This window comes from Zosterops lateralis, assembly GCF_965231275.1.
Source record: "Zosterops lateralis genome assembly, chromosome: 29".
NCBI classification, from domain to species: Eukaryota; Metazoa; Chordata; class Aves; order Passeriformes; family Zosteropidae; genus Zosterops; species Zosterops lateralis.
In genome coordinates this window covers 1,729,721-1,745,666 of record NC_139789.1, presented here as the reverse complement: position 1 = coordinate 1,745,666, position 15,946 = coordinate 1,729,721, and positions in this window count along the sequence as shown.

Below are 15,946 nucleotides of genomic sequence, written 5' to 3'. Positions count from 1 at the left end.
TTGTAAGGTTTATGTTCTGCAATTTAAGATTTTAACTGTGATCAAAAATATTCCTGCTGGGGGGAACTGGATGCTTTTCCCCATGTTATGGAGGTGGCTGCAGGATATCAGTTTATAGAAAACTGGATTTATTTTACCATTCTCAGGGTGATGGTGATGGACAGGAGCCACCCCTGTCATTGTCACACGACACCAAAACTCTGGTTATTTGTATCATTGCTCTCAGTGTCCCTGGGACTTAAAAAACTCTGAATTTCAACAACAATCCTTTCCTGAGGCTTCCATGCAAAGCAATGTAAATAAAGTTAATTAATATAATTAAGCCTTTATCATTCTGGTCCAAACTGTGACACCAAGGCTGGGACCAGGATGTTCCAGCTGCTTCAGGAATGGTGTTTCCAGGTCACTGTGGGATGTGGAGGGTCCTTGGGGTCCCTGCTGGCAGCCAGCAGCAGTTCTGTGTCCAGTTTTGGGCAGAGGGGGTCACAGAAGCCCATTTCGTGTCACAGCTGTTGTTAGTTGCCACTGTAGGACAAACAACCCAGGATCCTGCCCTAAAAAAGGAAAGGAACCCTTCCTGACAAACCTGTTCAGAAAACTCTTCAGAGAGAGGGAGACCAACATTTCCCTACACAATCCCTTCCGACACTTTGCTGTGTTTACTACTATAAAGTATTGGGGATTTTCCCCCTTAAATCCATGGCTGCTGTTGATTCCTCACTTCCCAACAGTTTCTCTGCAGTCTGTCCTCACTGGATTCAGCCAGGACACATCCAAAATACTTACTAGTTCAAATGAGGCTTTTTTCCATGACTTTTTTTCCCCCTGACCTCCAGGTATAACAGCTCTGATGCATTGGGAAGAAACTGGGATTTGGGAAAACAAGCTGTCCTTCATTTTCCTTGGAAATCAGCAATTGTTGCAGCTCTCCCAGATCCCTGCTCGTATGTTCTGAAAAGCTCCTGTTCCCAGGACATTCCCAATCCTTGGACTGACTTTTCATCTGGAAAGGTTTCAAGAGCTCTTGGTGCAGCTTTATGGGGACACTGAGCATTCTCTGCCTGCAAGGTTTGGCTTCTCAGTTTGGAGACCTGGATGTGGGAGGTGTTTGCTGTTGGAGGGATGGGGCAGGGAGGGACCTTCTGAGCCCAGTCCTGCTGTCCACCTGTGGTCCAAGGATTCCTAGAGGCACAGAGCTCCCCCTTCAGCCCCCAGAGTGTCCCTTCCGCAAGCTGGGAGCTCTCAGAGTTACAGAGCTCCTTTTTCATTCCAGTTATATTTATTTTAGCCAGTTTTTATCCCCAGCTGATTTCATGCCAGCATTGTCTTTATGCTTAAATTGGCATCTTGGCTCTCTCTTGGTGCTTTTGTGTGTAGCAATCCAACCCCTTTGTTTTGGTAGGCAAAGCAAACTGAGACTTTCCTCTGTAAATCTTCCTTTCTTCTTTCCCTGCTTCTTGTCAAGGAAGCCTCTCAGCCATCCAAAACCATTCCCACACAAGTTATTTACAGAAACCATCTCTCCACGACCACCTAAGTGCCATCACCTCTTAGGTAAAACCCAAGTGTTTCTAAATTCATTTGCTGGATGTTGGAAAAGGAGCTAAAAAAGCACAAACACCCAAGCAGAGCAAGGAGGGAAGCATTTGGCACATCTACATGGTGGGGTTATGATTTGACACGGATCACAGAATCATGGAATCATGAAATCATGAAATGCTTTGGTTGGAGGGTCCTTAAAGCCCATCCAGTGCCACCCCCTGCCATGGCAGGGACACCTTCCACTGTCCCAGGCTGCTCCAAAACCCATCCAGCCTGGCCTTGGACACTGCCAGGGATCCAGGGACAGCCACAGCTGCTCTGGGCACCCTGTGCCAGGGCCTGCCCACCCTCACAGGGAGGAATTTCTTCCTAATATCCCATCAAAAGGTTGCTGTTGGATCCTCACACTGGATCCTGTGATCCCTGTGGGTCTGTGCTTTGATGTTCTGTTGGAAGCTGCCTCCAGTGGTCTGGCAAAGGGATCCAAACCAGCCCTGGCTGAGCCCCTGGCTCAGGAAGGTGGAGGTAGAAGGAGTTTGGCAAAACCTCCCCCTGCACCACAAAAATGTCGCTTGAGATCTCCCAGCAGGAGTCTGGGTCTATTTAGCTCCTGTGTGCTGATCTTTGATAAGAAACTAAGAATTGTTGTGGGGTTTTTTTGTGGAAACTGGGTGCTATTCTTATTCCTTCACAGCTAGAGCTAAGGATCCTCTTGTCAGGGTTCCCACAAGACCAGAGGTGTTGTCCCTTCAGTCCTGGGTGCTCCCAGGGGAGTTTGACAGGCACACCCCAGGGAAGAGGAGCCAAAGGGGCTCAGAAATGGTGCCATGATTTAATGTGCAAGAGAAGCAGAGCTGCCAGACCAAAACATGCCTCCTGCTGTCCTGCAGGCCCCAGAGATGGACATTTCAAAGTTCTTTTCATTTCAAAGGTCTGAAGCTCTTATTTGGGGCTGGTCTGGGCTATAAAAGTTAATCTTTTCACAGGTTTGACGTATGGGGAGAGGATTTCTGAGGGGCTAGAACTTGTTCCCTTCCTCCTGAGGGGGCTGGGGGTGATGCTCAGAGCCAGGGATGAAATTCTTCCCTCTGAAGAGAGACCCTTGACAAGGGCTGGAGGGATAGGACAAGGGGGAATGGCTTTCCCTGCCAGAGGGCAGGGAGAGATGGGATCTTGATGGCTGAGGGTGGGGAGGCCCTGGCACAGCTGTGGCTGCCCCTGGATCCCTGGCAGTGTCCAAGGCCAGGTTCGACACTGGGGCTTGGAGTAACCTGGGACAATGGAAAGTGTCCCATGGCAGGGAGTGGCACTGGATGGGCTTTGAGGTCCCTCTAGCACTGACCATACCAGGATTCTTTGAAAGGAGTCAGGATAGACAGGGAATCAGGGACCAAGGGGAAAAAGGATCCTGGCAAGGCTTTGTTTGACTCCCTGCTGTATTTCAGGACTTGGACCCCATTTCCTGCCCCCTTTGGGCTGTTGGGGAGTGATGCTGAGGGTTCCCAGGGCTCCTTGCTCCCCTCTAAAACCTCTCCCACGAACGATCCAACCTCAGCACCAGCACACCCTGTCCCCAGGGAGCAACCCTTGGATGGGGCAGGGGGTCTCCCCTGTGAGTGGAGGGGTTGCATCCCGGGAGAAATCGGGCCCAAGACTGAAGCAAACAGTGCTGTGAAGTCACAGTGGCCTCCTTCCTCCCCCAGACTCTGCACGAAAAACGATGGTGCCCCTCAACCCCGAGCCCTGAACCCACGGGTGCCTTCTCTCCGTGCCAAAGCCGCCCCGTCCCCTCTCCCCTCCCCAGCCCCGGCCCTGTGCCCGGGCTGCTGAGGCTGACTCAGAGCCGGCTTCAGCCATCCCCTGCCCAGGGAGCGGAGCTGGAGCATCTCCCCCGCTCCTCCCGTCCCCCGCACCTCGGCACCGGCGGCTGGAGCAAGACACGACCGGTCCCTGCATGTGCATCGCCTTTGTGTGCCGGGGATGAGCACGAACTGCTGCAGGGAAGCATTTTAACCAGGAAAACCATGCGGGGCTCGATTGTTCCCTGCATCCGTGGAAAATTACTCCAGTTCGCTCTCCCCTTTGCTCGAGCAGCTCCAAAACATGCGGGGAGGGGAGGGGGAGGAGGGAGGTGTCTGTGCCTTTGGGGTCGGAGCCGCTGCTTTTTTCTCTCTCTGCCTCTAAATGATTTATTCTGAAAGGCTCCTGCCTTGGTGTCACTGGGGCAAGCACAGCAATCAGAAAGCGTTTTGGGGCCAGCCGCTTAAATGTCACTGGGAAAAGAATGGGAAGAAATGAATCCCCGCCATCCCAGCGATACGGCTCCATCCCCCATCCCTCCCTCCTTCCCTCCATCGCTCCCTCCCTCCCTCCCCTGCCCATCTGGCACAAGGAAAAGCAGATGGGAGAGGTGGCCGTGGCAGAGTGTGCTGGTCCCACTCCCGCGGGGGCTGTGCTCCATCCCTGAGCTCCTCTGGAGCACCGGGGGCACTTCCCTGGGCAGGAATGGACAGGGACAGGGACAGGGACAGGGACACACTCCGGTTCTCAGTCACCATCCTGCACACTGCGGGTCCATCCCTCTTCCCATGACTCCCGTCCTGCCCGGGCTGCCTCTTCCCCAGGGGTTTGCTTTGCTGGGCTGCTCCGTTTTCCTTTCATTGCCTTTTTCAGACCCTGCTTTTTTAACCCGAATTGTTAGCTCGTTTGCTCGCCCACGTCCCCTATTCTTTTCCTCCTCCCTCTGCTCCCAGTGCTGCCCAGCTTTTCTCTTTACCTCCTGCTCTCACTCTTGTTGTATTTTCTTGATGGTCCTGCCAACAACAGTTTGGGATATAAGAAAAGGAAAATCTCAGGGCTACACAGCTGAGAAGCTTCCCTTATGAACTGAGGCTGGCTGGGACGACTTTTTAACTCCCTTTTCTTAAATTCTTTTCAAACTTTGCCTTCCCTCACCACTACATCCCTGGTGGTGTGGGACACATCCCGGCCCCAACGGCACTGCAGGGATGGGGGTGGGAAAGCTCAGGGCAGAAACATTCCCAAGAGCTGGCTCTGTGCTGGGCCTGGTCTTGTCCCTAAAAACCAGGGAAAATCACATATTGAAGTTTGACTGAGCAGTTGCTGCCATAGCCAGGCACTTCCAAAGGAGGAAGGCAGAGACTTGGCAGGAATGCTGTGAAAGGGATGAAGCTAAAGGAATGGAGTTCCATGCTGGGTGGATCAAGGATGATTCCTGGTTGTGGGAATGCAAACACTGGATCAAGGATGATTCCTGGCTGTGGAAATATGAATGGATCATGCACAGTCGTTCCTGGCTCCTGCAACACTTTTTGCACCTGAGGGATTTGGGTTGGGCTTTTTTCCTTGTATTTTTGCCTTTCTGATTTGTTTTCTTCTGCTTTGAAATGCCTCTTGTGCCCCTGGTATCTCTGAAACTTGGTGAGAGCCTCTTCCCAAGGAGGTGGAGCATCCCAGGCCCTCAGCTGCGGCTGCCTGTGGGGTGCTCTGGGGATGTGACAGGAGCCTGTGACTGCCATGGTGATTTCCTTCACTCAAATTCAGCTTTGTTGCAAAATCCTGACTCCAACAGCGACCAAAGGAAGGAGGAATTGCAGAATCATCGAATATCCTGAGCTGAGAGAGATGCACAAGGGTCATCTAAGGAGCTGGAGGCATCTCCTTGTACAAGGGAGCTGCTACTGACACTCCTCTGTGTTTGTTCACCTTTTTTTTTTCAAGAACCCTGAGCTTTCTTTACAGTGCTCAGGCCTGGCCAGACCAGCAGGGAGTGGTACGGAAAGTGTTTTATTTCAAGTTCTTTAAAGCATTTGTGAAACTGCTGCTGAGCTGGAGGAGCTCTGCAGTGACCTCCTCTCCCTCCTGGCCTTTGAATTCCTCACTTCCCTCTTTTCCCTGTTAGTGGGGAGCTGCTCTATTTAGTGGCTGGTAAATTCCTCATCAAAGGCATCTCCAACAGCAGGTTCCTGTGGTTTTTGGGGTCCAAATTCCCTAGTTTGCTCTGGAATGATGGTGTGGGGAGCCAGGCTCAGCTGAGCTCTCTCCAGTCTCCTTTCCCAGCACTCTCTCACCGCAGCCTCCTTGCTCCCTTCCTCACAAACCCAGCAGCCTCTCCCTCCTCACTTTTGGAAATTCTTCCACTCAGGAATCAAGAATCATGATCTGAGCTCATGGGACCAGTTAGTTCTGGGATTGAAACAATCCCACAGCATTTTTTCCATGTGAATAACACCGAGAATCCCTTTCTGGGCACACGTTGCATCCCACCATGGGCACTGATACACTGAGAGGGATGAGCAGGGCAAGGAAGCCTCAGCAAAACTGGAGAAAGGTTCCCCTGGCAATGAGTGGGGTGGAGCTGTGGAAATCCAGAGTCATTCTGTCAGTTCCACCAGAGTTAGAGCAGTGTCTGTGTCACCGACATCGCAGCCTTGACACTTTTCCATGTGGCATTCCAGCCTGAAGGACACAGGTCATTTAAGCAATAGGGAATTTCATGGCAGTGACCTTCATGCCAAGAGGCAGAACTCAGGGTAGGAGCAAAAAGAGCAGCTGAAGGTTGGATCTAGGCTGGATCCTCCCATCCTGTGCCCAGGAGTTTATTCCCTGTTTTTTTGCTGCACCTCCACCTTTGCCTCACTTAGTTTGTAAATCCTCCTCCCTTTGCACATCTTTGTATCCCAAATTGGCAGAAGTTCCTCAACTTTCCCACTTCTGCCATTATCTGCCCTGTTTATGTCCCATAAATCAAGTCAGTGATGAGCTTGGCATGGGATCGGGAAGATTTTCACAGCGGGATCGGTTTCTCCCCTTTAATTAAATATTACAGGTTCCTCATGAATCCTCCCCCGTGAAACTTTTATGAAAAGCCTTAACAGAGTAATTTATGGGAAATCTGTTTTGATGTGCAGATCTGGGCCCCAATTCTAACCTTGCACACAATTCCAGAGTTCTTGTAAATCATCTGCCTTTGCTGGATCTGCCCTGGAACTGGGACTCAGGGGTAAGGCTGGGCTGGGCAGAAGAGTGACCAACTTGCCCAGCTTTGGGCTCTGGAGTCTGAATTTGGGCTCTCAAGTATGAATTTGGGCTTCAGAGTCTGATTTCACAGGTGGGTTTTAAACCCTTTTCAAAGCAGGGAACATTTGGCTCCAGCCACATCCCACAGCAATGAGATCCATGAGTCCCTTACAGGTCTGCAGGCACTGAACTCTCTGGGGCAGGAGCCCAGGAAGGGCTGGAGCTGTGTCAGGACTTGGGATGGAGCTCAGGGAAAGGTTCTTCCCCCGAGGCTGCTGGGGCACTGCCCAGGCTCCCCAGGGAATGGTCCCAGCCCCAAGGCTGCCAGAGCTGCAGGAGCCCTCGGGGTGGGATTGTTGGTGTGTCTGTGCAGGGACAAGGTTGGACTCAGTGATCCCTTTCCACTCAGGATATTCCAGGATTCTGTGAAGAGATCTTTGCTGGATTTCAGCTTGTGATTTTCCAGTTACATCTGGACCCAAATTTCTGTGCTTTGTGGATTAGAGGGAAACGGCTCCTTCTCCAGAGTTCCCTGGGGTTGTTGCTTCTCTTCCAAGCTGATATTTCCCTCTCTTCAGCCTTTCCTCCTGGGGAAGCTTTGCCATTTGCACCACTTGCTCCCACTCCCATCCCTTTTTCTTGCTTTTCTGTCTCTTTCCAAGAGACCAAGAGCTGCTGGCAGAGATGTGGGGATGCAGGGGATTCCTGCAAACACAGGATGATCTTTCAAAGCATCATCCCTGCACCACAGCAATTCCCTAGCAAGGCTTTTCGCTGCCTTAAGCCCCGAGCTGACATTTGCACAGTGACATCTTCTGAGGCCTCTGAGCAGCTTTGGCTCAGCCCAGTTCTGCAGAAAAGTTAGTATTTTTTAAAGAACCAAAGTAGTTTTGGTTATAAATTGTGCTGTGACCTCATCCCTCCTTCTCATAACTGTAAAAACACCAACCAGCAACAGGTAAACTGGAAGGAAGGATAAACATCCTTGGGAAGGCTGATTTTCTCACAGAAGTGGAAGAGGGAGATGCAGGCCCTGTGCCACACTGGCAGCAAAGCTGTCCCTGCACCCCCTTGTCCCACCCAGGGACAAGGGAATGGGGGACAAAAATGGGAAAGGAAACTCCTCCAGTTCCTTTGGGCACAGCAGAAATTGTCCCATGTGATGGTGTTTTGAGCAACCCCAGATTTCACCTCCTGTCCTGCTGCTGCCTTGTCCCAGCCAGGGATAATGGACAATGTCCAGGGATAAATCTCACATTGCTGGAGCAGGGTGGTTCCAGGCAGCTCCCAACAGGCACAGGGTGCCCTCTGAGGGGTGACCAAAAGTTGGTTTTGGATAAAACCCCCAAATGCAAACAAATGTATGAGCTCTGTCCTGCAGAGTCAGCCCGTGTCTGGTCCCACTGTGGGTGTCAGATCCTTCCCAGGCCTTTTCCACATCAAGTTTTTTCGCCTGTTTTTCCCACTGCTCTGCCTACTTCATCCTATTTATAGAGTGCCTTTCATTGGAGTATCCAGGCTTTTAACCTTTATTCTTGGAATATTATTCACTTCTTGGACCTGCCATGGAGCAATTACTCACCCAGGCTCCTCCCCAGCCTGAGTTTAAAAGGAATTCCCACGGGGCAGCTCAGGGCCTCGAGCTCCCTGCGGCCAAAATCGCGGCTCTTCCTCGTGCCACGGCCTGTCCCGGCGTGTCCCGGGTTCCCAGCCTGGCTCTGCTGCTCATTCACCTGCAGAGAGGCTTTGATGCTTCTCTGGTGAGATCATTCACCTCCCAGTGCAGGAGCAAAACACCCCAGTGGGATTCTGGCACAGCTTTCTCCATGTTTCTTCCTCATTCTCCAGGTTTCTTCCTCATTCTCTTCTCATCACCTGCTGGGCCACCACAGTGTCTGTCTGGGAGTGTTCCAAAAACGTGTGGATGTGGCACTTGTGGCTCAGTGGTGGCCATAGTGGTGGGTTGGTGGTTGGACTTGGTCTTAAGAATCTTTTCCCATCTTAATTATTTGGTGATTCTCTGGTCCCGGTCTTTGTAGGACAGAAGATCCCCGTGGTGAAGATCCCAGCAATCTGCAGAGCAGATCTCAGCAATCTGGGGAGTTTTTTGTCCCCAGGCTGGGAATGGCTTCTATGAGTATGGAAAGGGGGAATTTCCCCTTCCCCCCCAGAATCCCTACAGCACCTTCCTGGCATTGTGGAGGGTGGGAAAAAACAGCAGGCTGTTGGAGATGGGTGGCCTTCCCTGGTGTAAGTGGTGTGTGGGATCCACCAACACCACAAGGGGCTGGTGGGGATGGAGAGGTCTCATGTCCCACTTCTCTGCCGGGCAGAGCTGAGTGGAGGGGAAGTGACTTCTCCTCTCCTCACTTTTGCTGTTGAAATCCTTGAATATCTAGAACAGGAAAGCAGCTGCAGCACTGCAGGGACCCGAGGCTGCCTTAGAGACTGTGACCTGCAGGACCTGGCTCCTCCCTGAGCCTGGAAGATGTGGTGTTTGGATTTAGGGGATGCTCATGGCTGAGACTCCTGCAGCATTTCCTATGGAAAAACTTCCTCATGGATTTCAGTGTCTCATTTCTCATGTCTCAGTGTCAGTTCTTTCAGGCTGTGGTGAATGTTTCAGTGAAATAGTCAAAGAAAACAGGAAAAGGACTCAGCTGTTTTGGTTTGTTCCGCCCCCCCCCCCCCCCAGCTGAGGCAGGCTGGGCACAGGTGGGGAGAGGAGGAGGGAATGGGGGAACTGTGGGTAGTGGTGCTTAAACACTGGTCTTGGAGCTGTGTTGGAAACTTAATGTCCCTTGAAGAGTTTCACCGGAGCCCAGAGGCTGCTCAACAGCAGCTGAGCCAAAGTGGGGCTGGGAGAGGACACAGAGCTCCTGCCAGGGCCCTGCCAAACCCCCTCCAACTGCTCTGCCTCAATTTCCTTCCTAGGATGGAGCCCACAGTTGGATCCAGCTCCTTGCTCCTCTCTTGGGATCTACAGTCATGGAATCTTCATTGGCCACTTGAGGAGTCCCAAGACAAGATCAGAGGCACCAAAATAGTTTGGGTTGGAAGGGACCTTAAATCCCATCTCATTCCACCCCCTGCCATGGGCAGGGACACCTTCCACTGTCCCAGGCTGCTCCAAGCCCCAATGTCCAACCTGACCCAGCTTCCACAGCTGCTCTGGGCACCCTGTGCCAGGGCCTCCCCACCCTCCCAGCCAACAATCCCTGCCCAATATCCCATCCAGCCCTGCCCTGTGGCAGTGGGAAGCCATTCCCTGTGTCCTGTCCCTCCATCCCTTGTCCCCAGTCCCTCTCCAGCTCTCCTGGAGCCCCTTTAGGCCCTGGCAGGGGCTCTGAACTCTCCCTGGAGCTTTCTCCTCTCCAGGTGAACACCCCCAGCTCTCCCGGCCTGGCTCCCCAGGAATGTGGGGGTACTCCCAGGGACACATCCTGGCTGGCAGGGACACTGAGCACCTTTCTGTTGGGAGAAGCCTGGGCAGCATCTCCTCACCTGCTTTTCTACCCACTCCTACACGTGTTGCTGTGTTTTAATAATTCCATCATCACTTTCAGGATTGTTACCACCAGAGCCTGCAGGCTCCTGCCTCAGCTCCTGGGCACCCTGCCCTTCCTCTGCATGTCTGTGCACCTTCCTGCCCCATCCCGGGGCACATTTCATTCCTTTGTGCCTTTTTGCCAACAAATACCAGACTGGTGTCGTATCTGATCATGGGAACCACTTCAGTCTGTGTTGAACTCTGTGATCCAAGTGTGATCACAGCCCTGCCCAAAGTACAGCACAGGCAACTGAAAGCAGAGTGGGAATGAGGATGTTTGGGCAGGAGGGAGAAGTCAGTCCTCACATCACCATGTGGTGTTGGTGAAAACACAGCCTAAAAAACAGAGCAGTGCTCCAGGCTGGATGATTCCTGAGCTCAGGAGCTGCCTGGGTGGAGGTGCTTGTCCAAAGCCCTTGGATCACCTTCCCCCAGACAGGTGGGCAGAGTCACTTGAGGTTCATTCCTGAACCCTCTTTGTCAGTCAGTGAAAGATTCCACCTGATTTTGTTAATCACAAGTTGGTGGATGCAGCCTGGCTTTTGTAGGACATTTGCTTTCTGCTGGTGCTAGCAGGGAGCTGAGGAGGAGGAGCAGTCCTAAAGCTGGGCCCTGAGCCTGGGAGCTCTGTGATTTCCTTTTAAATCTCCTGCAACCCCATGGAGAGCTGGGGGTGTTAAGCTGGAGAAGAGAAGGCTGCAGGGAGAGCTCAGAGCCCTTTGCAGGGCCTGAAGGGGCTCCAGGAGAGCTGGAGAGGGACTGGGACAAGGCTTGAAGGGACAGGACACAGGGAATGGCTTCCAGTGCCAGAGGGCAGGGATGGATGGGATACGGAAGGGATTATTCCCTGTGAGGGTGGGGAGGCCCCAGCACAGGGTGCCCAGAGCAGCTGTGGAAGCTGGGCCAGGCTGGACACTGGGGCTTGGAATACCCTGGGATAGTGGAAGGTGTCCCTGCCCATGGCAGGGGTGGAATGGGATGGGCTTTAAGATCTCTCCCAAACCAGACTCCCTGACTCTGGTGCTGTCTTGGATGTATCCAGCACCAATCCAGCATCCAGAGCTCAGTGTTTGGGATTGAGCACAGCCCTGGCAGCTGTGGGTGCTAAGGGTGACCAGTGACATCAGACACAGCCACACCCCTCAGTGCCACACAGAGGGGCCCTGCTGAGCTCTCCCAAGGGCTTTGTGTTTGTGCTCCAGGGTAGAGGAGACATTGAATTGCTTGGCTGCTGCTCCAGCCCAAACCACGCCGGCTCTGGTGTGGTGGAGCTGTGAGCTGAATTCCAGGAGCAGGCTGATGGCAATCCACGATCCAGGGTTATGGCAAAGAGAGGTGAAGTGTCCATCTCTCCCTTCCCTTCCAGTCACACCATGACTTTCCTGGAGGTTGGTGGTGCCTTGGGGAGGCTCGAGTTTTATTTTAAGCAAAACCTTGTTGTTTGAGCAAGACATGTCTTAGGAACCAATGTCTAGCAAGGATATATTGGGAAAGAACTGGAAAACATGAAAGATTCTGAGCTTTGACATCTCCTCATTGCACTGGAATTACCAGCACTGGACAAAGCCTGGTCTGCAGGGTGGGTCAAGGGTGGTGAGCAAAATGAGAGAAAACTGATTCACTGAGAGTGTGGCTTCAGAAAGGGAGTTTCCTGCTCTTTGGAGTCCTTGCTGGTTTGGTTCTTGCTTGTTCCTATTACATAACATTACATCTGGCTTTGCTGGGTGAAAGTACGAAGAGGGAAAGCTGGAGCATGAGAGGCTTTACTCAAAAACCTTATCCCCAGGTCCCAGCCCTTTCTGTCCCGCTATAACTCAGAGGAGTTTGGACATCAGCTGCAATTTTGGAGAAATAAAGGCGTCATCAAAGTTTCCAGACCTCAGAGAGATGACAAAGTCCCTCCTGAGGACCCCAGCAAGTGCCTTAGAGGCACAAAGAGCACCAGAGAACAGTCATGGTCTTGGCAAGAGAACAAGGAAGGAACTCCAACCCCTCCAGCCTTCCCAGACTGCCCCAAAGGAGCTGAGAAATCCGTGGTGTGAGGGAGGGAGGGGAGAGCAGACAGGCTGGGCAGGGTGGAACCTCTGCCCTGGGATTCTGGAGTCTGCTAAGTTTTAATTTGGGAGTTTCTGGTCTGATAACAGAGAGAGAAGTGGAGACCAGAGTGGGAGGCACCAGGAAACTGGGAAACCCCAGCTGAGGTCTGGGGGTGGATAGGAAGTTCCTGCTATTTCTGCTGTCCCTGCAAGACTTTCTGCTGTACTTTGTAGTGGATTTTGTACTTTTATGACCCTTTTAAGACCTGAACCCTGCCTGGAACATCTCCTTCCTCCCCATGTCCCACAGCCCAGCTGCTCCTGGCACAGCTGCCAAGTCTGGGAGCATCCCCATGGCACAGGGATGTTTCTGTGGACATGGATTAGTTGCTTCAGAACTGGTTGCTCAGTTCTGTGGTGCCAACCTGGACAGGTTAACACCTGGGACAGGTGTTAAATCCAGCAGGACCTGCTCTCCAGTGGGTGCCATCATCCCAAAGAGGCTGGTGGCTCTGTGGGAGGAGCTGAGGAACAGCTCCTTATTCCCACAGGAGGTAGAGCCTTCTCATTCCAGGTGCCCTGGGTTGTTTTCAGGTGCCTGTTTGGAGCCAAGGGAAGCAGCTCCTTTGCTGGGAATGATTTGGGAAGGGAGGAACAGGTTGGGATCTGCAGCCCCAGTGCCAGAAGCTCTCGAGGTAAATGCACCAATGCTCCATCCATCAGGAAAGCCAAAAAAAAAGAGGAAGATTTATGATCAATGGGCTGTTAAATATTCCCAAACTGTTCCACCTGAAGCTTCACTTCCCCTAAATCTCCCTTTGCCTCAGTTTCCCATGGCATGGCTGTTCCAGACTGAGTGTGCCACAGCCCCCGGCCCTTGGTGGGACAAATATTGTGGCCACTTTCCCCATCTCAAATGGCACTTCCAAGGATAATTCCTTTGAAATGCCATGTTCAAGTGGTGTCACATCCTCCTGTTCTCCTGGGAGTGACAAACAGCCGTAAATCTTTAAAGAGAACAGTGATCAGGCATGAATGGTGCTGAGCTGTGAGAAAAGGGATCATGGAACAATTACAGAAAGAGACTAAAAGTAGGATTTAACAGGATCTGGATCTTCTGTCCCCGCTGAGCTGAGTGAGCTCCTTCTGCCAGGGAAAAGGAGAAAAACCTCTGAGACTTGTGAATTTGAGTTTTTAGGACACACATGGATGTGAGGGTGGGCAGGGTGGCTTTAATGTGGAGCTGCTCCAGATACCTGAGGGTCATTCCAGGCAGTGATGGGATGAGCCCATGGAAAGCTCTCCCTCCACTGTCACTGTGGTGTTCTGCCCTGGCTGGTGGCTCGGGGGTGTCCCTCACTGCTGTGTGGTCCCAGTGACATCCACAAGTTACAGGAGATCCTGGAGCCATCCCCAGGGCAGGATCCTGTGCTGTGCTCAGGCTCAGACATGGATGTCACAGCAGGATGTCCCTCTCTGTTGCCTCTCTGCTCTTCACAGAGCCCTGCCAATCTCATTTCATCCAACAGCACATCCACAGCTCCTGACCAGTGACAAAGGTGTTCCATGTGTGTTCTGTGCCCCTGCCAGCCTGATCTTGTCACCATGCTGGGTGGCCTGAGCTCCAGTCAGTCCTGGGTCTGGAACTGTGTGCCTGAAACAGTGACCTTCAGGAACCAGGACTTGGGAGCAGGACCTTGTCTGCTCCTTGTCCTGCTCAGCTCTGCAAACCTGTCCCCAGCAGGATTCCTCCATCACTGGGAGTGATTGTGAAACAGCCCCGAGCCTGAAGGGGACCAGGACACTGCTCCAAGGATGGATGGATGGATGGATGGATGGATGGATGGATGGATGGATGGATGGATGGATCCAGCTCAGGGCTGGGAAGCCAGAGGTGACATAGAAGAGTTTTTCTAAGAGATGTGATCCCCTTTTCCATGCTCAGCTGGAGGAATGTGTTAAGCTGCACCATCTGTTCCCAAAATCTTATGGTGGGGTGCCCTCCCTGCCTGGGCCCCTTCCCTTTAAACAAAGAGCCATCACTTTTCTGGCTTGCATTCCCTCCAGGTTAAAAGGGTAAGAGGAAGAAGATCCTCCAAGATCTTAGACTCCCAAACTCATTTAGGCTGGCAAAGACCTCTGAGACCATTGAGTCCAACCTGTGCCTGGTCACCACCTTGTCACCAGCCCAGAGCACTGAGTGCCACCTTCAGTTATTCCTTGGTGACTCCATCACCTCCCTGGGCAGCCCCTTCCAATGCCTGACCACCCTTTCCATTAAGAAATTCCTCCTGATGTCCAGCCTGAACCTCCCCTGGAGCAGTTTGAGGCCATTTCCTCTTGTCCCATCGATGCTGCAAGCTGTGATTCATTAAACCCAGGTGGTAACAGCCCAGAGAGCTCCCATCTTCCCTCACCAGTTCCACACCATCTCAAGCCCAGGAGAGGAGACAAAAGATCCCCTTGGCCATGTTTTTCAAATCCCTGAAGCCATGAGGGAAGGGCCCAGATCTGAGCTCTTGATCAGAACTGGCATCAGAAGCTTTGAAGGCCCATGATCTGCAATCAGCTCTCCTGGGCACTTGGAGCCCGTCCAGATATCAGCTGTGGGAATCAGCTCATGCAGAGGATGCTCCATCTCCTGCTGGCTCCCCCCAGCCCTGCTGCAACGCCTGGGGCTGTGGAGCCACAGGAACATCCAGCATCCAAACTGCCCCAAGGCCTTCCATTATCCACACCTCTACAAGTACATGGCTCAGCTCATCAGATCTGAAATTTCCATGCTGACAGATGGGATCTGACAGCAGCAGCACAGCTGGCAGAGAGGAGACATCCCTTCCCTTCCTGAAACCTCCCAAGTGCTCCTCAATAACCCCAGTGCTGGGAAAGCTCTGTGGTTCCTGCAGGAATCATCTCCCAGGTGGATGTTTGGTTCCTCGGGGGAAGGAGGCAGCAGCTGTGTGTCAGCACAGCCATTGCACAACCCCCCAGGCTGGGAAGGGCTGATGGATCCAGCTGAAAGAGGAATTTTGGGTCAGTGGAATATTGCTGTCAGCACTGGGCTGTGGCCAGGTTGCCATGGAGACACCTGTGCCTTTGGGGTTTGGGTCCTGCAGGGAATCAAGGTGCTCTTTCACCCCATTTCCTGGAGAATTTTGATGTTTCTGTGATCGTCTCTTCCACCAGCCCCACTCTGAATGCATCCCCAACCACATCTGAGGGAAGTGTGGAGGGCTGGGAGACACCAAGCTCCTCCAACAAGCCCATGCAGCACCTCGGTGAGCTCCACGTGCATCTCCAGCACATCTTTGGTGCCAGCAGCAGGGCCCTGCCCTGTGCAGCCTCAGACCAGAGGCCCCAAGGGACAATGCCAGCATGGGGGTGACACAGCTGGAGCTGGGTATTACCTGCAGAGCTGTGCTGTGCCCAGGGCACTTCTCTTGGCAGACAACATCCAAATTCCCATCTCTAAAATCAGGCCAAGAGCCCAACCCTGCCCAAGTTGGAGGGGAAAAGCTCCAAAGGCCGGGAAGTGTTTTGGAGTCCCAAGCCTTGGGAACATGGTCAGGCAGGTTCTGATGGAGCCTGGGATGAAATCTAAGGGAAAAAACTTGCAGCCAGGCTGGTGAGCAGTGGGAAAGCCTCCTGAGCAGGCAGCTCCAGCATCTGCTGCCCCTCGTACCTGTGGCAGGAGGAGACAGAGTCAAGCTCTGGGGGCTCTGGGGAGAGAGGAATTGCACAGGGAGAAGGAACATTCATCCCCAGAGCCAGCCTGTGC